Here is a 24591-nt window from a genome sequence, read left to right as displayed (position 1 = left end):
TGTTCCAGTTCATTCCGGTAATTAATGGAAGTACCAGGCTGAAGCCCCAGGGCTCCTGGCCCTTGGTCCTCTGTCCTTTCCACCACTCTAGTCCTTAAGTCTTGCCTGTTCTATTTTGACTTGTATTCTCACCACTGCTCACCCCCACCCAGTTTGTCCTACCCTTTGAAACTTCCCAACACTTAGGAACTGAACCAAGGTATCAAAACCTTAAAAGTGGTGAATACTTTCCAAGGCTTCCTGTAGTTTCTAAACTCAATCTATGCTTGTGGAATGATGAACCCCAACTCCAATGAACTGTGTGTGTGTATCACCCAATGTATAGAAACATGCACATCTACAGATAGGCAAAAACTCTGACAAATGGATCTTGCCCAAATTAAGAAAACAACTTTTTCTGGGTTGCTCAAATCCAACTGAAATGTCTACATTTTTAGGAAGAAGGCTTTTACATAATGCCAATATGAAGAGGCTGAAGATGTAAAGCAAAGTAAACAAAGCAATGAAACCTAGCTGAGTCAGTGGTTGGACATTCCAAATTGCTTAGCATGCTGTTAATGACTTTAAAAGGCAAGAGGGACAAGAGAGCTAGTTCCCACAAAGAGGATAGTTTTGTCTCATGTCTCAGCCAAAACAGGCCCCAAGACTTGAATGGTCTGAAAAGTGTTCTCCATTATATAACAATTTATCTGTCCTTTAAAAAATAGGTGCCTTGAAGCTGTTTCTTCAAAATGCAGAAGAGGGATGGCAGAACATTCTCAAAGGCTTAAGCAAAGACACTGCTGGCTCTTCTCTGACCTGGGACCACAACAGCAAATGGCCCACTTCGATAGAACAGCAACGAATAACAAAGTTCTCCTAGGCCCAAGGGTCTGTTCTAACTGCTGGACCATTGCCAGCAATCAGGAACAGTGGCTATAGATGTGCAGCAGAGGACAAATCTTACCTGGTGTATTCGTCTATTCTCATGTTGCTATAAAGAGATACCTGAGACTGGGTAATTTATAAAGAAAAGATGTTTAATTGGCTCATGGTTCTGTGGGCTGTATAGGCTTCTGCTTCTAGGGAGAAACTTACAATTGTGGCAGAAGGTGAAGGAGAAGCAAGCACATCCTCACATGGTCGGCAAGAACTCATTATCATGAGAACAGCAAGGGGGACGTCTGCCCCCATGAGCTAATCGCCTCTCACCACGCCCCTCTTCCAACTCTGGGGATTACAATTTGACGTGAGATTTGGGTGGGGACAAAGAGCCAAACCATATCACCTAGGCACAACGTGGTGACATCTTTCATTCCCTGTTGGCCATGTCAGCCATTCTCCCAAAACAAATCTTAATTTCAGTGGGGTCATCTTCAAAATGGCTCAACAGCATTCAAAAGTATTAATTAGTACATAAAATGGCATGGAACTATATGGGGGTTAGGGGAAGAATCATATCTATTCTAATGATGAGTTAAGGACTATGTGAAAGTGACTATCCTGGTGATCACCTTTGGCAGCTACTGTAGTGAAAATAAACAGGAATCTCCTTCTCTGACTCTGCTCCAGCCATTTTTAAAAATTGGACTCTCAGCACCAAAAATCTCCCACCAGCCAGGAAGTCAAAGGAAAAGGGCAACTGACCAAAGGTAACAAAACTCGTTCTCAAAAAGGAGGAATTTAAGCTAAGGTACCCCTCCCCCAACCCAGGGAACTTACCCAGATTTGTGCCAGTGCCTCCTAGACATTTTAACTTTATATTTATTTTCATATTTATTTCATAAAAGAGCTAAATTCCCTATTGTTATTACAGCATCAAGAGATACACCACCTCCACCTATCCCCTTGCCTCAGTTTTTTAAAAATATTCCTAAAACTTAATGGGCAATCCTGCATATCTCTGGTGAAAAGTGAATAAAAGGGCAAATAGAAGAAATACAAGAAAAAAGGAAAAAAATTATTCACTATGCATAAACCAAGGAAACAGTAATCCTTCTTGAAAAGATTCTTGAAAAATCTCCATAAAAAGGGAGGAATTTTTTTTCTCCAAACCTTCAGAAACTGTTAATTATAACATTTTACATAATATAATAAGGGAGAAAAACTTTCCTGAATGCCTAATATGCTGGGCATCTTACTTAGATTATTTCACTTAATTCTCATCTCCTTTCTGGAAGATCATTGTTATCCCTATTTTACAGATGAGAAAATTGAAACTCAAAAAGGTTATGTGTTTTGATCCATGTCACAAACTAGTAAATGACTCTAGATTTAAAATCCAACCTCCAACTCTCTGTGCTTTCTCTAGCACAACACTGCCTCTGATGAAATAAAGGGAAAAAAATGTCCTAAACATATTAGATGACCACAATACTTGTGCTAGGAGGGAAGGTATAGATAAAATCCATTATTCAGAAAACAAGTATTAGTCCTATTTCAAAGTTACAGATAATGAAAGGCAAGAATTTTAAGGTTCCATTGGAAGTCACTAGTGACACCAATAGAAACTCAAAACTCTCAAGTTCCCAACTCACATTTTTTGTCCAGTAGATCACATTGATTTAGACATTTTGGAGACATCTGACATGCGCAACAGACTGCAAATTTAAAAATGAGTGGGAACCTCAATGAAAGTGCTGTCACTCAAATCTCACATCCAGACCATGATTAATGCCACTGTAAATATTAATGAAATGTAAAATACTCACTAGAAAACAGTGATCAATAATGCAGCTTTTATGGGTGCATTAAAATAATAATATTTTTATTATTGGTGAGAAATTTCTTTCTCTTTATTTAAATCCATTAAAGAATGATTTCAACACTTTGGAATGCAGGTCTTAAAGGTTTGTTTTACGTTATATGGGAGAAAACATGGCCTCACTATCATTATTTTTATGCAACTTGTGCATAACTGGCCACAGATTCCTTTTTTTCTTTTCTTAATTTTATAAGATATTGATTATGCCTGTCATTTAATGGAATAAATGTGATATATTCCTTTGCATTGGTTGGTAGAGTATGTGGCCTAAAACACGCCTTGAATTGAAAGTCTCCATTTTATTTTGTGCAGATATAGGAAGATGCTAGTATGTAAATAGTGATAGTGAGAAATAACCACTGGACTATTTAACAGACATACTAACACAAATAAAAACTATATGCAAAAACATATGCAAATCAAACAGTTTTGCATATGTACAACCCTTGACTTGACTTGACTAGCTGTTGGACATTGTATAGACACAGCTTAGGTCCACTGTCTTGTCAGAATGAAAAAAGCAAAGATATTCAAGTCATCTAAGTTTTTCTGTATATAATAGGGAGAATGCCACATTCATATTTTTGTAGTGAGGATTAAATATTGCAGTAGATATAAAGTGTTAGGAAGTTCTAATAAGTAGCCACCTGAGGTGGCTGTAATTACTGTTGTTATTGCTATTTCTACTACTATTATTACAACACGGCCTTCATTCAGTCACCCTAGTGGATCAATCAGTAGGATGCATACAGTGACGTGCAGCAAGACAGTCACCCTATGTGACTTAAAAGAGGCCACAGTCCAGAAAACTACTAAGGAAAGCACAAACACTGCCACTCTTCCCTTCTTATACTGGGGAGGTCAAAACCTTCCCAATTCTATTCTTGAGTTACCAGTCCCTGAAAAACTAAGAGAATAGTTGCTAAACCTCAAGAAATATGCTTTGAGAGGCAAGTGTCTCAGAAATAAAAACTGTTTTCTTAAACCTAATTTGAATAAGAAACTGTAATTCAGAACATTTCCAAGTGGAAGTTCTATGAATTATGCAGAAGAATAAATTGCCTTCTTTGAAGGCAAAGGCCCTTGATGTGGTGACCATTTGACAATAGACTACTGATAGAGTCATTCCAAAGACTTTGTCCTTTTCAGTCTTTTCTCAGTGGTTCATCACTCAATACAGAAACTTACCTGAAAAGTAGACTCCTGGGCCAGCTGGGCTTAATGAAAGTTTGGCCATATTGGGTTGGAATGCAGGCATGACTTTGATTCATACTGAAGCTGGTCCAGAGTGCGTACTGGCCTTGCATCTTTCTAGCTATACTTGAAATTTTCTTCCCATCCACGTCTCTTTAAAGAGATTTCAAACCCACAGACACCTCAGAAATTTATCCTCCCCACTCTAAATTTTCCCAGCTCCTGTCCTTAATCTGGGGCACAATATCAGACCAAAGGTAGATGCTTGATCCAAGCAAGGCCAGTCAGATTTAGTCTCCCAGGGACATGGAATTAAGACCCAGAAATTGGGTCGGTTACCTCTGGGGAGGGGAGATAGAAGATCATGAAGACCCTGGGACTAGAATGGCTATTCACAGGGGGCTATGAAAACCTCCTGTTGTTAGAGTGAAGAAGAAAGTCTTTGGGTAAAGAAAGATGAAGTGAGCATGTGGGAAAATGGACAAGAGATGGACTTTTCCAGAGACTTTCCAGTTACCAGAAGACTTTGCTATCTTTCCTGTGTGTTTCCATGGGATCTCTTTGCATCCTTATAAACTCCCTATTGACTTGAGCTTCCTTGAAAGGGTTTCTGTTCCCCAAAACCAACAGTTCCTTAGCTAAAACATCCTTTAGCCACGCTGGCATTTAATTTTGAACTCACCCTCTCCTTGCCCTAGTCTCCAGAGGCTGCAGTCACCTTCTACGTTAGGGAGTGCCTAACTGGTAACTACCTTCATTGCTGATGAGAAATGGGAAAGAGGCAGACACAGAAACTGGAGAGAAGTAAACAGTGAGTAACACCAAAGAGAAGATCAAAGTTCTGTCCTGCCCTAAACAAGGTGGGGCACCACTACTACCTTTGAAACAGGTTGTCCTTTCTCATCTGCCTCAGGTAGGTCTTTGGTTCTTTCAGTAACATTTGGAGCAAGAACTAAAGGAGTCCTTGCGGCTCAGCCTCATCCTTTTATTCCAAGAGGAAGATTGATATAAATTGACCCCAACACAGATACACACACATATAAACAATATTATCTGTCCTAATAGATAATAAATCTCTATAACATTTAAACTAACTATTGTAAGTAATTCATAAGAAAGTCTTACCTGAAGAGGAAACAGAATTGCTCATGATTATCTTAGAAGGGACCTAGTACAAAAGAGAAGAAAGAGTGATTTCAAAATAGAGAAAAAAGTTGTTTTTGTTTGTGTGGTTTTTATAATTCTATTGAAAATGGAGACTCAATTGAAACAGTGTGGTTCATTGGAAAGATCCTTGGACTTGGAATCAAGGAGCTTATTTTAGGAAGAAACATGAGACAAGTGCAAAAATAGAACCAGGCAACAATAAATCAACAAATATCATGAGAGAAGGACACAAAGAGGTGTGGAGCTTTGGAGAAAGGGAGATATTACTTCCACATGGAAATGAACATGGAGGATTTGATGGTAAAAGGCAGAACCAAAGGAATACTTTTAGGCAAACTAGCGGGATCATGGAATAGACATTGTCTGGACCACAAAGCTTTGATAGGAGTATTTGGAACACAATGCTTCAAATGACTACCACCAGAAGAAAGTTGACTTCCTCATCCCACAATATATCTCTGTGGCCATATCTACTATGGGGATCCAGGGTTGAATATCTAAATATCAGTGCAACACATCTAGGAAAGAAATTAAGAAGAGCATTACTATCAGGAAAAAAAGGTGATGACTGACTGGCTGTGGCAGTTTTCCTGGGGATTAGGGTGTGCAGAGGGGGAAAAGGGAGAGTGAGCTGAAAATGAAAACAAGCAGATGCCATGCATCTCTATAGTCCTTGCAGCCTTCCCCTAAAGCTCCTGTGCCTTTTGAGGTTATGTGTGCAAGACTGTGAGGGGATGCTCTTCCATTGGTCAGTGAACTAATTAGGAGATTATTTGGAAGTGTCCACATAGTTGCCTCAGCCTGGAATCTACAGGGCTCACCAGTCCAGGACAGGCTTTTAGGTTGGTCTCTCCATTCCTGCACTACAAGTTTTCCATACTGCACGTGAAACAAGAATTCAAGCCCCTTGGCCCCATCCTGTGCCACAGAACTGGGGTCTGACTGACTCTCAATCAACTCTGTTTCAACATGGTCTAGGGCAGGGAGCCAAGTCTATGCCACTCTATGGATGGGATGGAAATTTTCTTCGCCCCATTCATGAGAACGTTTTTGATTCTCAGCTTTGTCCTGAGAACCCAGTTCTGGCTTCCTCTGATGCATGAGGCCAGATGACTTCCACTCCCACATTGGCTATAAAACCTTTTCCTTTAAGCAACGCACTCTCTGTCACCACAGGCCATGTGGCCCCCACTTCCCCTAACCACTACAGTTCCCTCTTTATCTCTGCTCCTTGAAGCTTCCCTTTCTTGTTTTTGAATTCAACTAGGTATTTTATTTTTTTAATTTTTAAAAGCATATTTATACATTAAAACTGGGGTGGGGGGGGTGTCCATGGAAGCTCAGCCTACTATCTTGGCTGAAATTCCTTTTTAGCTAATAAGTGGCAGAGCTGAGTTTCAAATCTAGATATTCTGACTCTAAAACCAAGGTTAATTTTTTATGATAACATGTATCTTCCAAGGAATCTCAATAAGGCTGAAAGGCTATCCAAAGTGACTTTTAACAAAGAATAAATAGAGGCAAGCTCATGGAATGATTACCCCCAAAAGCTATTACGGGCTAAAATATTTGGGAAGTTTTCAGAAAATGGCAAAAAATGAAGCTCTGTCATGTGTTATGATATTCTAAAGACTGTCTGACCTTCTGAATATGGCAGAAGGCAGCTTGCCTCTCACAACACTCTCCTATGTGAACAGGGGTCTAACTCCATCTGGTAATTTCTATACCCTTTTGGCTGTAGTCAGAAGGAATCATTGCAGATGCTCTTCTCATCACTCACATATTCATCTGCCTGTGCACATACATCTCGATGCAAACCCAACGAGATGATGTTAAGAGCATGTGCTGTGCTCTGAGATGTGAAGAAGTCATGCAACCTGGTATCTCTTGGGGGACAGGCAGAAGAAATATGAGAAACATGGATACTCCTTAAAAAAGAGGGCCTTTGTCCCCAGCTACTACAACCTCAGGGAGGCTGCCACATTCTTTGTACCAAGTTTCCATGCACTAGACAGCAAAATCTCATCAAAAACACAGCTATATTGATTATTCATTTTTTTCCATTTCCACTAATGCTACCTTCTATAATGCAAGTAATTGAGTATTGATTGAGTATTGACTATACTATAACAATTCAGTTAACTGACTTGCCTGGGAAATGGAGTGCTTGGTTAAGTGAGTTTCCTGTTTCTAAATAATTTAGGAGGTTGGAACCTACCTCTGAAATTTTCTTTTATGCGTGTGTAGATATATTGATTGACTTAAATTAATAAACATCAGGTACAAAATATGACAGCATAGGCTTTGGCACAAGCTTGAGTATGCATCAAGACTTTGCATCTCGTTGGCTGCATGATTTTGGAATACTTTTTTAATTCCTGAGCCTTGGTTCCCTCACCTATAGATTGAAGATAACCTCATTTCCTAGGATTATTGTGAAGATTTTATTAGATCACGTATGAAGAATGCTTGGCAAAAGTCCTGATGTAGAATTCATGTCAACAAGTAGCACCTATTATGACTATTATTGTTATTATGAAACTGAAACTGTCTCATTTCAGGGGAGGCTCCCACAGCATGACAGATCCAAGGTAGACTCAGAGCAACAGACAATCAAAGTCATTTGGAAAAAGTGAGGTTGGAAAATGAAACCAACAATTGGCCTATGGATTTGCACAAGAGAAAGTAAGCAAGTAAAGACTAGATCCTGGGCACCCGTTTGGTGGCTGAGCTTACATTGCTTGAGTCAATGCCCTGAAGCCCATGTGGTTAGTTGTTGACAAAGAAGAGAATTCCTTGTCTTTATCAGATGCAAATCCCCAAGAGGTTCAATTTAAGAGCCATTTCTTGGACTGGCTAATATAACCCAGCAGTTACAGCCAAGATTATCTTCTGTGTGATTATAGCCTGGTTGGAAGAATCATGGCCTGAGTCTAGCTAAGGAGATTTAGACTGTTGTCACTTATGGAATCCCAGCTAATGAACTCTCACACAGCAGGACATGGTTTGAGGCACATCATGAGACATTTATTCTTTAGAAAAGCCACCCCTCTTTGGCCATTCCAGGCCACCTTCCAGAGCCCCTCTCTGGTTTCCCACACACAGTGTTTGTTCCTCTGGGCATTGCTTCTCAGGAGGCTGGGGAAAAAAAAAGATTGGTCTTCCAAGGTTACTGAACTTATCTCTTTTCCCTTGCTATACAAACAACGTGTGTGAAGGCCACCCAGACTTTTGCAATTAAAGAGGAACTTGCAGGGAAGGGTATGGCCAAGGCTGTTTCATAGTCTGCCAAGTCAAGGCTCAAGTTGCCTCTGTGGGAGAACTCTCCTGCCATTGCTAACTAAGCAGCCTGTCTGTCGATGGGAGCAGTGGGTATATGGGACTGGGAGCTCGAGTCCCAGGTCATTTTTCTGCCACTGGGAAATGTTTTGAGCTCTGCCAGCATCTGCTCACGGGCCACAAGTTGAAAGTGATTTTACATTAGCAGCAGAGATTCAAACAAGGAACATCCAACAAATCCTGGTGATCTGCAGCAGTGGTTCTCAGTGTGCTGTGGACCAGTAGCAGCAGCATTACCTGGGAAATGGTTAGAAATGCAAATTCTTGGGCTCCACCCCATTCCTACCTACTGATTCACAAACTCTGAGGGTTGAGCCCAGGAAGTGGTTTTAAAAGCCCTCCAGGTGATTCAGATGCAGGCTAAAGTTTGAGAACCACTGGCCTAAGGAACTCTGGCAGTGGGAATGAAGAAAATCATTGCAGGGTTCTTAAGAAAACCCAGGTGTGGCTAAACAGATATGCCTGTCCCCATTTCCCACCTACCCCCAGCCCCCACCCCCATGATCTAAGAAAGCAAAAGCTCACTGAGGCAGGTGATGTGTTGGACAGAGCAAATACATGACAGGAACACACTTGAGCCTACCTGAGTGGTGTTCAGCATCTGTCTTCTTTTGCTCACTTATTAATTAATTTTGTCATTCCCATAAGGAGGTTTCTGTTTGTCCTCCATAAATAGCCATCATTACATACAGGATTCTCCAACTAGCAAGGTGGGGAGATGATCCAGGATGGGCAGGGGAGAGAGAGAGAAGCAGCACCAGTCCTGAAGGTCAGAACCAGACCTCAAAACATCCCCACTAGTCCACGGCTCAGAGGAGAAAAGAAGACTGGATATATAAAGGGAAGGGAAGCAGAAAAGAGAGAATGGATGAAGGAGTGGGCATGGGCAGACCCACTCCAATATTTGCAGAACCAGGGGCAAAATGATAAATGGAGACCCATGTACCATGTATCTAAACATTTAAAATGTATAAATCAGTGAACATCAAGTGAACAGACTATTAAGTAAATTATGTAATATTTTCTTATCTTGACAAATATATCTTCATAGCAAACTGGAAGAGCAGGCTTGGTCAATTTAGAATTCCTGGACTCCTGAGAGTTACAGAATGCAATAATGCAAGGAGGGTGGTCACCTAGCTCAGTCTCTGGCCCACGACCTGCTCTCATTCTCTTTCCACTCTGGCTCTGTCCCCATACCATGAAGGGCTTCATTGAAATGCATAAATACACGAGCCCATACATTCAAGCTCCATCCACACCTCTTGCAAACAGCTTCTCTTGGTGACCCCTGAGACCTAGGAGGAGTACCTTAGCACCAGAGGCTGGTATAGGGGAAGATATCCATGTGGGCTCTGGAAATAGGATCATGCCTTTTGGATACATAATTCTAGGGTCCCAGTTTCTTGGAGCATGGTCTTGCAGGGGAGCAGACTCTAGATAGTCACAATTCCTTGGCCTGTGGATGCTTCAACCCACAGGAAGGGTAAGAAAAACAGAAGCAGATTCTCTGAAGCATGGGTCCAGGACAAGGACCATCTTGCCCAGGTCCAAGGATAGACCAGATAGAAAAGAGGAGGAAACATCAAAGACATAAGAGAGAGGGAAGGAAATAACAGGTGAAAAAGACCTTAGAAGAAATTCTTCATAAAGTGGCTTTTACTGTTACCTATGTACATTGAGGGACCTGATGTTTCTCTGGGCATCGAGGGAATGGGAACAATTCTTCCTCTGAATTAGCCTTATCCCCGAATGGTGGGGAGAAGTGAATGTTCGTGCCTGCTTCATGTTTTATTCTTCTGCATAAATTACAGTGCAGAGACTAGAGACATCTAATTTTCCTGTTATAATAACCATAGATCTATTATAACTTTCTTGCTACACATTAAAGGGAGGAAAAGAGGGAGGGAGGGAGGATGGAAGTCAGTCAGTCAATGATCAGAGACCAGAAGTTTCTCTGGTTGAAACAAAAGAATATTTCATGAGACAAACAACTGAAAAGCAAGTTTACACAGAAAATTGGTAACTTGATGCAGCATTTTGGGCTTGATCATGTGGGTTGGTTGTTACTTGGCTTAGCTTCTGATGTTGCAAAAATTTCATTTGTGAAGGTTTCTATGGCCAATTGTTTTGATGTAGATTACTTGAGTTTTGTTGTTTGCTGTTTAGCAGACATGAAATATGATCCATTTTCTCTGGGAATGTTTCATTTCCTGGAGCTGGAAATGCAGTGCGGTTAGGTAAACTGCTCCATTTCTGAGCCATATGTTATAGTGCTGAAGTACAGGGCAATCCAGATCACAGCATTCTCAGGCTTTCAGAATAATTATCTTAATTGTTTCCTGGGAAAAAATTACTTTCTAAGGATAAAATCAACAGAAAGAATCACAAAGAAAAAAATGATAGAAAAACATTATGATAAAATGTAAAACATCATGAAAAAATGTAAAATAAGTCAAACTTAGAAACGGATATGTTACAAATATGACAAAACCAATAATTATAAACACTTTATATAAAAACTTGTGCACACATATTTTTTAAAATCATCAATGCTCCAATTTTAAAAACATAATAGCAGACCATTCACAAAGGAAAAATTATGACTAAAAAATATTTTAAGATATTCAAAATGATGTAAGATAAAATTAGATTATGTTAATTGATATCTCATTTCTGGATGTAGCTTTACAAATATGTCAACAGCCTTAAAAAATGTCCATGGCCTTGACCTGGGCAATTTTTTCCTAAGGACATATTAAAAATATGGGAAAATATTCATAAAGAAGTGATCTTTGCAGGTTTCTCTGAAACAGAATTTTTTTAAAAAAACACTATCTCTGCTCTGTCAGAGTTCACTCATGCTCTGGATCTTATAGTTTGGCTCAACTCTTTGGGGATTTCATTCATTCAGTTATTCTCTTATATATCATCAATCTCTCTTTCCACTAAACACAAATATGCTTGGTATCTCACTAATGTTTAAATCCTTTCTTGACCCCACATCTCTGTCAGGCTTCCACTCGACTACTCTGCTTCCCTTTATGGGAAACTTAAGAGCTATCGCCACGTATTCCCTTCATGTCCTTACATCCCACTCACTGAATTGCATTCCCTTGTCAACATCGCAGGTGACCTCCCTCTTTGCAAATCCAATGAACAGTATTGCAATGTTTAACCTATGTCTTCTGTAGTTTTCTTTGGCTTCCAGGACACCAGTCCTGTTTTCCTGTTACCTCAGTGGCCACTCTTTATTGGGCTACTTTGCTGAATCTCCCTTCTTCGTCCAGCTTTTAAAGAAGAGAACTCCTTCAGGGTTCAGTGAAAACATCTTCTCCATCCATATCTATTTCCTTAAGTGATCTCATCCAATCCCATGGTTTCTGATGCCATCTTATACCAATGACTCCAAAATATATATCTCTGGATTGAACCTCTCCTCTGGAACCTGGACTCATATAGCCACCTGCCTACCTGATGTTAACACTTGTATATCTCAGGCATTTTAAACTTTAGCTATCCAAAGCAGACTGCTTAATCCCATCTGCCTCTCCCCATATACCCAGATCTCCCCCTACCTTCCCCATCTCCTTAAATATCCCTATCTGCTCAGTTATTAAAATGAGATAATTGTATGTCATTCTTGACTCCTCCCACTCTTCAAATTCTACATCCAAACAATCAAGAAATTTCATTGGTGCTACTTCCAGAATATGTCTTACATTTGACCACTTTCTTCCTTCTGCACTGCCACTGCCACCCTCTTAGTCCAAGTCACCACTTCCTTCTGCCTTAACTAAGTTGATTGTCTTCTAAATGGTCTTTCTACCTCTATGCTTGCCCCTACCCCTACAATCCTTTCTTTAAGAAAAACCAAAATTTTTAAAATGCAAATCAGAGAATGGCTGTCCATTTCACTTAGAATAATTACTGAATTATTACAATGGACGGCTAGGCCGTGCATGCTTCATCTCCTGCTTGGTGGTCTGACTTTATCTCATAGCAACTGTCTGCAAGCTCACTCCAGCTCTGCCCACTCCTCCGTCTGCTACTTCCTGGAACACGGATTTATGCACATGTGCCCACACAGTGGTCATCCATAAGACACAGAATTTAAGCTTTGAAGGACATGAAGTTAATTTATTTTTAAACACATTAAACGAGTTTATTAATATGCACCTTAAATTTGGCAACTGAACTGGCAACTGAACTCAAATTCCACATTAATTATGAGTTGCTTTTGGCTAAAACTGCAATGGCACAAATTATATTGAGGGTTTTTCTTCTTTCTTGGAACATAAAGTTCTGAGGTAGGCCATCCAAGGCTGACAGGCACCTATTCACAGTCAACTATGTCCTGAGTTTGTTCTATATTTTCACTCCTCCACCTTATATGGGGTTTCCAACCTCAAGGTCACCTCCTGGTCTCAGGGGGACTATTGGAGTTCCAACCAAAATGTCCACATTCCGGAAGAGAGGAGAAAAATTGTTGGAATTCCATTTGAAACTAATGATGTAGGATCTTTGCAAAGGGGAAATATAAAGACAGATTGCCTTTCCATGATTTCTCACAAAGGAAAGGAGGAACAATTACATTGAAGGTAAAGGAAATACATTCCCTTCTATGCCAGGGACAAGGAATGAAAACTGAGAAAAGGAAGGAGAGCTAATATTTTTAGCATCTTTATTATGTACCAGGCACTTTATCTGCAGTATTTCAGAGCACCCCTTTAGGAAAGATGAGTGCTATGGGCTGAAGTGTGTCTCCCCCACCCCCCAACAAATTAATACATTGAAGCTCTAACCTTCAGTACCTCAGAATGTGACTACATTTGGATATAGGGTCTTTAAAGAAGTACTTATTTAAAATTAGGTTATTACACTGGGCCTAATCCAACATAACTGATGTCTTTATGAGAGGAGGAGATTAGCATGCAGACACACAAAGAGAAAACCATGTGAAGACGCAGAGAAGACAGCCATCTACAAGTCAGGGAGAGAAACCACAGAAGCAAACAACCCCACCAACACTTTGACCTTGGACTTCTAGCCCCCAAAACCATGAAAGAATAAATTCCTGTTGTTTAAGCTACGCAGTCTGTAGTATTCTGTTATGGCAGCCTTACCAAACAAACTCATGAAATTATGCCTGTTTTTCAGATAAAGAGACTAACATGCCAAAAAGGCAACTTACTCAAGATCACAAGCCAGCAAGTGGCAGTGCCAAGATTCCCAAGTCCAGCCTCAAAGTCTGTGTCCTTCCATCCTGCCAGATGATTCGCACCCAACCCTCCTCTTAATGGTTGAGAGTTTATTTCCCCCAAAGACTTAACTGGTCCACAGTCTGTTCAGATGTTTCATTAGAAGGAGGTGGCAGGGGGGGACACAAGAAAGAAGAGTGGATCAGATGGAAAGAGGAATGTTCCAAGTTCAACTTCTGAAAACCAACCAAGACAAGATGGCAATGAAAATCACTTGTGAGCATGCATCATGTTCAGAAATACTTTAAACACTTGAAATCATGTCAACCCAGGTGGAAGATAATCAATGATTTATTCCCCATTTAACAAAACTAATTGTTTAGGAATTTTAATCTTTTAGGTTCTGACATTCTGTTTACAGATCCTGATGATTTTAGAATTGTTGAGTCCACATGAAATTAGGAGGGCATTATTATTTTTACTTTTCTTTGGGCGACACTCTGCTCTGGTTATTTTGTGCCAACCTGCCTTGATAGATTAATGACATTTAGAAGTAGTTTATCTTACTGATCAAACAGATGAACACCTAGAAATCCCCCTAAATTATAAATTAATGTCATCTGTGCACACAGACAAGGTCAGAGGAAGAGTCCAGCAGAGCGGGGCCTTACTAAGTGACAACAGCTGACCGATAAACTAATTGACACTGACGTGCAAATAAAGAATGGGGTTTTATGGAATAACATGGTATGTGAATTGGAAACTAAATCACAAGTTTCTGTTGAAGGTGGCAATTTGAGACCACATTTTTATTTTCTCTTCACCCACAATTCTACTAAAATGAACAAGAAAGCACAAAAATAAGAAAATATCTTTATCAACATGAAATGGGGAAGATAACATGAAAGGCCAGACGTTGTGAAAAATATTTGCCATATATAAAAGCAGAATGAGACTGAGGACACCTCCACCTGCAAGTTACCATGTGTGTTCCACTTATCTACTGCTGTGCAACCAAGCACCCCTGAACTTAGTGACTTAAAGCAAGATCATTTATTTTGGTCATGAATCTTAATTTGGGCAAGACTTGGCAGGATCAGCTTATCTCTGCTCCACTGGAGAAGCTCAAAGGCTGGAGTATGGACTCATCTGGAGGCTTGCTCATTCACATGTCTCATGGTTCATGAGAGAAGACCCACGGGGCTTCTGGGGCATTTCCACCTCTCTCTATGTGGTCTCTCCCCCAGTGTCTCTGCAGCATGGTGGTTTGGGGCAGCAAAGGTCTTGCATGTTGGCTCAGGGCTCCCAAGGTGCATATACCCAGAAAGGAGAGAAAAAAGAAAGAAGAGAAGACAGAGGAGAAACAGACAGAAAGGGAGAATCAGGCTAAAGCCAGATTGCATTTCTTGTTTTGGCACTGGAAGTCATGAATGCCATTTCCACTGTATTCTGTTCATAAAGGCCAGATCATTTGCAAGGGGAAGAGAACCGTACACCCTTTGTGACAGGGGCTGCAGAAATGAACGGCACGTGGCCATTTACAAAATATGATCTGTTAAGTACGTGACAGAAAAACACAACTAGGAGGAACTGATTGTGGTCACTAACAAAGCTGAAATACACCTTCAAGGTCAATGGGAAAGGAGCTAGAAACTGAAGGTGGGCTGGGGGACAAACAGGTCTGGGAAATCCCACACATGTGGCAGCTCACCATGGGTACCTCGCTGCAGTGTCACCTGATGTGGGCTGGAGGACCAGGTGAAACAAAGCTTTCTTTTGGTTGTTTATTAAAAGAGGGCATCCACCTCAATCAGAAAATAGGAGCAGTTAACTTGGTTTTGTCACAACAGGTATACATAGGAAATGCTTCTCAGAGCAGGAACTTCCCTGCCCCAGGGCTGGGCTTCACAGACAATGAGAACCTCAGTTTAATTAAATTGGACTAGAGAAAAGATAAACTTTGAATGTTCACCTTTAGTTGGGGACTAAAATATGCAGACAAGTACCTACATAAACTCTAATAAAATCTACCTCAACACTTAGTATTGGACATGCATAGACTTTTCTCTGTAGTGGAGAAGAAAGCAAGGAACAAAGGAAGGGAGGAAGGAATGGAGGGAGGGAAGAAGGGAGGGAGGGAAGGAGGAAGGAACAAAGGAAGGAAGGGAGGGAGGGAGGAAGGAAGGTCAGTCACTGGACGTACACAAAGATAAAATTGTTTAAAACAAGGGCCAATTTTAAAATTCAGAGCAAATACATGCTCTGCCTCTAAGAAACAGTGAAACACGTTTTTAAAAATATGAGGCTAGGTGTGGTGGCTCATACCTGTAATCCCAGCACTTTGGGAGGCCAAGGTGGGTGGATCAACTGAGGTCAGGAGTTTGAGACCAGCCTGGTCAACATGGTGAAACCCAGTCTCTACAAAAATACAAAAATTAGCCGGGCATGATGGCGGGTGCCTGTAGTCCCAGCTACTTGGCAGGCTGAGGCAGGAGAATTCCCTTGAACCCGGCAAGCGGAGGTGCCGTGAGCCGAGATCATGCCACTGCACTCCAGCCTGGGTGGCAGAGCGAGACTCCCCCTCAAAAACAAAAAAATTGAGATCTGAGAAAACACAATCTGTGGTGAACAAGGATTGCTTTCAGATGTTAAAAAATTAGCAAATTAAAGAAACAATGGAGACGACAGAGATAATAAACAGTAAGCTAGATACTAAACTTATAAATGAGAATTTTAAGACAAGATATTTGCCTACTATTCACCAGGAAAAGATAAAGAAAATTACACAATGAGCCAGCCTATCAAAGACAGAATGGACAAATCCAATAAAACTTTTTTTTTTTTTTCCAGGAGAGAACAGCAACAGGATGCCTGAAGAAAGACTTGAGATTTCTAATCAAAGGTTTACAAATGGTTTGGGGAAAAAGTTTCCACACATGGCATACTCTGGTGAAGTTATAAAAATTCAAATTCAACTCCAAATTTAAAGACTATGGAAACCTACAAACATTTTGGTATATAAAATTACATTGAAAATGGAAATAAACTAGATTATCAGAATTTCCCATAATATTACATCACAAAAGCTAAGAGTCAAATAATTCCTCCGAATCCTGACAAATAATTAGAACAAATGAGGTAACTTGATAATGTGGCTGGTTACAAAATAAATAATCAAAAGTAAAAATCTTTCCTGCTCCTAACAATGTGGCAAAGTAAACTCAATTCTGAAAAATTCCAACAAGTGAGAGGGAAATTGAGGACCCAGGAGCCTAACAAAAAAACAAAAGAAATCCATGGGGAGACACAAGGGTGCTGGGTCTTGACTGAAAGCTGTACAGAAGAAGAGTGGGCACCACCGATGGGGGATGGGATTGGTTAGTCCTTTCTCGTGTTTGCCCTCCTTACAACCCCACCTTGCACTGGGCAGGTCATTGCTGACCTTATTACTCCAGTAGGGCAAGAAAACATCAGCCTCAGCTGAGTGCCAACTAGGCCAGTTGGAGGTGATGGGGTAGTGCTGTGGCCAAGTCATAAGCTGGTGGGTGAACCTGGGCAGAGCAGGTGCCCATATGCTGGCCAGCTCCCAGGAATATCTCCTCACCAACTTCCCTAGTGGGACACTATCTGTTTCTGTCTGCGTATAAAATAGGGAGCCAACCACAAACACAATCCTTATCTTTCTACCGATAAGTTCCAAGAACCTGCATCCTCTAGCATTTTCTCTCCCCAGCCTAGGATGTCTGCTTGACTTTATCTATGGCAGGGAATGTGTACCAGGAGAAGCATATTGAGGGATGTTTGCTGTTCACCATAATGTGCTGTTTCACTTAACAAAGTGGAAGCAAAAAATCTTTTCTCCAGGGCATTCACAATATTCACCATCACACCACATACACAGCACACATGAACACTCACACACACACACACCCCCCAACATCATCACCACTCCCTCTGCATTATCCCCAGCAGCATGCCACACCTACACACACAGACACACACACACACTCTCACACACACTCACTCTTCTTATTTTAAGATTCTGTTTGTCCATAACATAAACTAATGGCTCTTTCAACATTTTTAGGCTAGTGTATAACTCAGGGACTGAGTAATAGGCACTCGTGTTTGTTAAGTAGGATAAAGAAAGAGGTTTAGGTGAGTATACGAGGAAAATTGTATTGCCAGGAAGTCATTGTTGCCTCTGCTTGTGTTGCTTAGGGAGCAAAAGCCTGCCCCTTCCAACGGTGGAATGGCTCAGTGCCTTCCTGAATCACTACTCCCCCAACCACACACACTTTCAGAGCCACTCCCCCTCACATCCTGCTGTAAATATTTCTGAAGGCTGAGCCATCCCTCCCTCGTAACATGTCCATCAAGCAGGCTTACATTAAGCAATGCTTTGTTCGTGGTTTCTCCAGGATGTCTCCTCCCACAGCCCAGAGGAGACTGAGGAAAATGGATGCATTTGACCTGATGTGGAAAGGAGCAAAGTGGGTGATCTTCTCACTCTGGCATCTGCCTGTGAACTTTTCCTATGTGCACAAAAATCATGGAGGGCTTTGAGTGTCTCCCAAGTCCCTATTGGAATCAGCACAGTATCTAATCGAAGCTTTCTTTTGGCTTTATTTCTTGGGAATGTCATCCAAAGGAATGGAGTGAAGCAATACTGAGAACCTCAACTTGTGCTGTAGCTTTGATCCATTTGGCCAGGCTTCAGTAGAATTTCCCTAAGCTTCATGTTTGAAATGATGAGGACATTTTTCCATGGGGATAATGCCGTACATCAGATTCAGGCTCTGAGGACACTTACAAATGCTTGTGTGATACATGATGTTTTTAGACTTAGAGGCTGGCTCTTGCAGCAAAACCTGCCGGCCACCTGGGCCACGGCTGAGTGAACGCAGGACCACCGAGCAGAGCAGCTCAGGCTCCGGCCTTGGTTCTAATTCAAACTCTCCTCTTACCAGCAGTGAGACCTGGGGCAAATCCCCTGATCTCTCACTGCCTCAACTTCACAGTTAAGATGGGGAGACTAAGAGGTCTTCCTCCTAGGGTTGTTGTGTAGATTAAATGAGATCATATAGGAAGATAGCACAGCTCCTAAGTTATTACAAATAAATTAATATTAGCTTTTAATATTCAAGAAAGGCTGACTCACTGGGCCCAAGCTCTGTACTGGATGCTGGGACACAGCATGAGTAAAAAAGAAAAATCCCAAACTCCCCTCCCTCATTCAGGCCTTGGGTGTGGAGACGTCTGGTTGGCAGGGGTCCAGCTGAGTGGACAAGGACATGTAAGGGGTGAAGATCTCCTGCCAGGGCAAGCTCCAGGGCACCTGCAGGCCCTGGACTTGGTTCTTGTCACTGTGCTCCCTGCTCAGGGCTCCAAGGTGCCTTTTCCCATTTCCCCCTTGCTGCTGAGACCCATCCCTCCCTTCCCAGGTGACTGCCAAGTTGAAATGCTTTCTGCCTCCCCTCATCCTTCTGGCTGGCAGACAGTTTCAAGAGGTGTTTTTTTGTTTGGTGACACTGGGAAGGGCACACCCCTAGGCTCAAGTCTTCTCACCCCTCACCGCCCGGCCAAACTGCAGAGAAAAAGACACTGATTCATGTCATGTGATGAGTCTTTCCATACATGAAGGACCAAAACACAAGTTCATGAAGACTGTCACTTGTCAATAACTGCTTATATGAATGATTGAAGGACATTTCTGGCCATTTCTATTCAGTAGGTCTGCAGTGAGGCATGAGTATTTTTTCAAAGTTCCCTGGTGATTCTGATGATCAGATTCCAATAGGATCAAAGGGACACCCAGCTCCCTAGGACTCCTGGCCACTCCGGTACACGAGCACATTCCAATAGCTGGGCTGAGTCTGAAGCCTCATAGGGTGATTGTGGAAGGCAGTCAATAGCCACGAGGGTCTCCCTCCCACCCATTCCCTTGGCCATTGCCACCAGGGAAAAAGAACAAGCAGAAAAAGTGGCAGGAATATCCCTGATGAACACAGACACAAAAATCCTCAACAAAATACTCACAAATGAAACCCACCAGCACATCAAAGAGATAATACATTATGATCAAGTGGAATTTATCCTAGGGATGCAAAAATGATTCAACATACACAAATCAATAAACATGATATATCACATCAACAGAATGAAGGACAAAAACCGTATGATTATCTCAATAGATGAAGAAAATCATTTCATAAAATTCAACATCCCTTCATGATAAAAACTCTCAATGAACTGGGCAATAGAAGGAACATACCTTTACCTATAATAAAGGTCATATATGGCAGACCCACAGGTAACATCGTACTGAATGGAGAAAAACTGAAAGCCTTTCCTCTAAAAACTGAAACAAGACAAGGATGTCCACTTTTACCGCTCCTATTCAACATAGTACAGGAAGTCTTAACCAGAGCAATTAGGCAGGAGAAAAAAATAAAGGCATCCAAATTGGAAAGGAGAAAATCAAATTGCCCTTCTTGGCAGATGACATAATTTTATATTTATAAAAACCTAGACTCTACCAAGAAACTGTTAGCCCTGATAAACAAAATCAGTAAAGTTGCAGGATACAAAATCAACATACAAAAATCAGTAGCATTTCTATATACCAATAATGAACTCATTGAAAAAGAAATCAAGCAGACAATCTCATCTACAATAGCTACAAAAAATAATAAACTACCTAGGAATAAATTAAATGAAGGAGGTAAAAGAACTCTTTAAGGAAAGCTACAGAACACTGATGGAAGAAATTGAAGCAGACACAAATAAATGGAAAAACATCCCGTGTTCATGATTGGAAGAATTAATACTTTTAAAAAGACCATACTACCCAAAGCAATCTACAGATTCAAAGCAATCCCTATCAAAATACCAATGACATTTTTCACAGAAAAAGAAAAAAAATCATTAAATTCAAATAAAATTTCAAAAGAACCAAAATAGCCAAAGCAATGCTGAGCAAAAAGAGCAAAGCTGCAGGCGTCATACTACGTGACTTTAAAATATATTACAAGGCTGTAGTAACTAAAACAGCATGGTGTTGGTATAAAAGCAGACACAAGGACCAGTGGAAGACTATAGAGAACTCAGAAACAAATCCACATATTTATAGCCAAGAGATTTTTGACAAAAGGTGCCAAGGGCATACTTAGGGAAAGGGCACCCTCTTCAATAAACAGTGATGGGGAAACTGAATATCCATAAGTAGAAGAATGAATCTAGAGCCCTACCTCTCACCACATAAAAGAAAAACTCAAAATGGATTAAAAATTTAAACATAAACCCCAAATTACAAATCTGGAAGAAAACGTAGGGGAAATTCTCCAGGACATTGATCTAGGCAAAGGTTTTATGACCAATAGCTCAAAAATGTAGGTAACAAAAACAAAAATAGACAAATGGGACTGTATTAAACTAAAAAGCATCTGCACAACAAAGGAAACAATCAACAGAGGGAAGAGACAACCTGTTGAATGGGAAGAAATATTTGCAAACTGTTTTTTTGACAAGGGACTAGTATCCAGAATACACAAGGAACTCAAACAACACAATAGCAAAAATCAAATAATCCCATTAGAAAATGGACAAAGGATCTGAGTAGACATTTCTCACAGGAAGACATACAAAAGGCAAACAGGCACATGAAAAGAATGCTCAACATCACTAATCAGGAAAACGCCAATCAGAGCCACATGAGATATCATCTCACCCCAGTTGGAATGGCTACTATCAAAAAGACAAAAATAGCAGGTGCTGGCAAGACAGCCAAGAAAAAGGATCTCTTAGACACTGTTGGTGGGAATATAAATTAGTGCAGCCATTATGGAAAACAGTATGGAGGTTCCTCAAATAACTAAAAATAGAACTACCATAAGATCCAGCCATACCACTACTGGATGTTGATCCAAAGGAAATAAAATCGGTATATCAAAGGGATACCTACAGGCCCATGTTTATTGCAGCACTATCCACAATAACCAAGATAAGGAATCAACCTAAGTGTCCATCAACAGACGAATGAATAAAGAATATGTGGTATATATACACAATGGATTATTATTTGGGCATAAAAAAGAATGAAATATTGTCATTTGCTGAAACATGGGTGGAACTGGATGTCATTACGCTAAGTGAAATAAGCCAGGCACAGAAAGACAAATTTTGCATGTTCTCACTCATATTTGGGAGATAATAAAGTTGATCTTATGGAAGTAAAGTAGAATGATTGATAGATACCAGATGCTGGGAAGGGTGAAGAGGGGAATAAAAAGAGGTTGGCTAATGGGTATAAACAGGTTCTAATGTTTGATAGCAACGTAGGATGACTATAATTAATAGCAATGTATTGCATATTTCAACATAGCCAGAAGAGAGGACTTGAAATGTTCCCAATACATAGAAATGATAAGTGCTTGAGGTGATGGATTCCCTAAATACCCTGACTCTTGATCATTACACGTTCTATGCATGTAGCAAAATATCACATGTACCTTATAAATATATAGGAATATTATGTATCAATAATATATATAAAGATGACAGTTCCTTAATAAGCAGGAGGTGAAGCAGGTGGAAGTAGTAGGGGTGGAGACGGTTGTGGGAAATCCCACAACTTTTAGGGAGGGTAGAGAATTCCTTTGGTCACAGGGCTGGCCCAGCCAGTCTTGAGATCCCAAGCAGTCTTGGGTCCTCTCAGGGATGCCTATAAATCAATTCACACAAGCCAGAGACTGCCTGTTGTAAATTGCCATAAAATATTTTTTAGTTAAAGAAAAAGAAGCAGCTCTGGCCCCTTTTGTTAAGTTACAAGACCCCATCCCTCCTGGCAGATCCCAAGAGAGACAAATTGCTGAAGAATAAGCTCTGTGCCCTGGCCTCCCACCTGTTGAACCCTCGGCTAGCCCTCTGTGAGCCTAGGCTCTTGCTATCGCCCTGGGACCAGTCATGAGGCTAAGTCTCCCTACAGGTGTGCCAGCAAGGCAGCAGGAGTCTCAAAAAGACAGAGCTTTGTATGGGGCCCCTTTTTGGACCTAGAAGCTGATCCAAGCTACATTATTATGAAAAGTTATTAACTGATATTCAGTTACAGGATCATGGGCTGAACAAAGAATGAGGCCCGGTACAGCCAAAAACCATACGGTCTGGGAGGCTGCACACACCTGCGAGAGAACAGGCAGGCCTGGTTAGGAACCGTCATCAACTCTAGGAAAGCCATAAAGTTTGGACTTGCTTCATGGCACTTTCTAATTAACTGTGCAGTGAGTTTTCTCCACTTCTTTATAAAGGCCTGTGCCCCCTCCTCCACCTGGCTCCATCTCCCATGGCCCCCAACATGTGGGGAGAAAGTTCCCACTAAGACTTCCAGCACTCCGGCCATGGAAGATGTTGTAAATAGGAAAATAGCATTTACCTCTGTGTCCAAAGCAAAAATCGAGGTGAACCTCTCAGAAAGTTATCATAAGGAAATTATCCAAAAGGGGAAAAAAACCATAGTGCTTTTATATACCAGCAAGAAGCCAAAAGCCACCTGCCTTGATTAAACGTAGAAAAGTGATTAAACCAATTCTATTTAGCCAATGGACTGGATTAGCAGAGAATAGAAAGATGAATGTAAATTCTATGTGACAACATGGAAAAGAATTTACCATATAATGTTCAGTTAAAAGTAGATGCAAAGATATATGTCTGCTATAACTGTGCTGGTAAAGTTACATATTCATGTGGCACTCAGTAGAATAGGATGAAAAAAACTGAAAGCAACTTGGCTGGTTTGCGGTAGGATTGTGGATGTTTTCTTCCTGCCTTTTACTTATAATTTTGTTAATGCTTTTGTACTGTTTGCATAATGCCCATTTAAAAATAAAGTGAAAAGAAAAATAAAAGTAAAGATTATTATTTTAAAAAACAGGGTGGGGGTAGAAGAGAAACATAGATAGATAAGATGGTCAGAGCCAAACTTCCACCCAAGTTTTCCAGAACGCAGCCACATAAAGTTACTTTCATGAGGAAGAATTATTTTTCACCACTGCTCATCTGCATGAAAAAGAAGAAGAAAAATTAAAAGTGTCTTGGAAGGGAGCAGAGGTTTCCACGAGCTTCTTTGCTGGGTGGGGCGATGATTTGACCATAGAGAGACTGAAGTCATTGGTTGGCAGTTACCAGGGTGAAGCTGTTCCTGGCTTCACTCCATTTAACCTCTGCCATGTAAGCAGGAAGATAAATGTCAACCAAGCGCGAAACAAGGCCCCCCAGTGCCCAGGCAGATGCTTGTGTCCCAACAGCTGCAGGGGGAATGGCAGGGAAGATTTGCGAAGAATTCCCAGAAAGCAGCTCTTGGCCACTTCTCAGCTGGGGTCCCAGCTCTGGGTCAGAGCCCCTGATGCTTTCCTGGAAGCCTTGGCTGCTAGTTGCCTGTCTCCTGGAATGGCAAAGCTGTGGTGCCCAGGTCCCAGCCCACCATGTGCTTTTTGAAAGGAATTGCCTTACAGGAACTCAGAATTTTACTCTTGGTCAATTAAAAGATGCATTTCTACTGTCTCGGGATTCGTGTAAACCTGGAGCTGGGGGCTGGCCACTTCTATTAAACTTGAGGATTGAATTAAATAGGTCTCATACTTAAAGTTCAAGAGATTCTTTAGAAGAAGAAAGCCCACCTGGGGGCTAGGTATTCATCCTGTATGACTCTGGGTGTGAGAGGAAGACTTAGAGGAAGGGATTGTGCCTTCCAGGGCGGGGGACTGAGTGTGGGAAGGGTCAGGGGAAAGGGTACTTCAGAGGATGAGACAAGCTTATAAAATAGCTCCTGTTCCAGCCCCAGAAGGGAGGCGGCCACACCGTGTAATATTTCCAGTTAAGGGAAACACATAAATGCTCAAGAAACAGCCTGGAACCATCAGGGTTGTAACTCCTGGCTGCAGCACCCGGAAG

General features: G+C 41.1%; 1 long non-coding RNA gene across 1 annotated transcript in view; it reads right to left on the bottom strand.

Annotated features, from left to right (window-relative positions):
• The window catches only part of LOC129143957 (uncharacterized), a 190063-nt gene that overhangs the window by 152974 nt on the left and 12498 nt on the right, over positions 1-24591 (bottom strand). Inside the window, exon 2 of the long non-coding RNA XR_010157211.1 lies at positions 5063-5105. This is a non-coding gene — a long non-coding RNA (uncharacterized LOC129143957). The remainder of the gene's footprint in view (positions 1-5062; positions 5106-24591) is intronic.

The sequence above is a fragment of the Pan troglodytes genome, chromosome 4, assembly GCF_028858775.2.
Source record: "Pan troglodytes isolate AG18354 chromosome 4, NHGRI_mPanTro3-v2.0_pri, whole genome shotgun sequence".
Classification (NCBI taxonomy): Eukaryota; Metazoa; Chordata; class Mammalia; order Primates; family Hominidae; genus Pan; species Pan troglodytes.
This window is presented reverse-complemented; position numbering and strand designations above follow the sequence as displayed.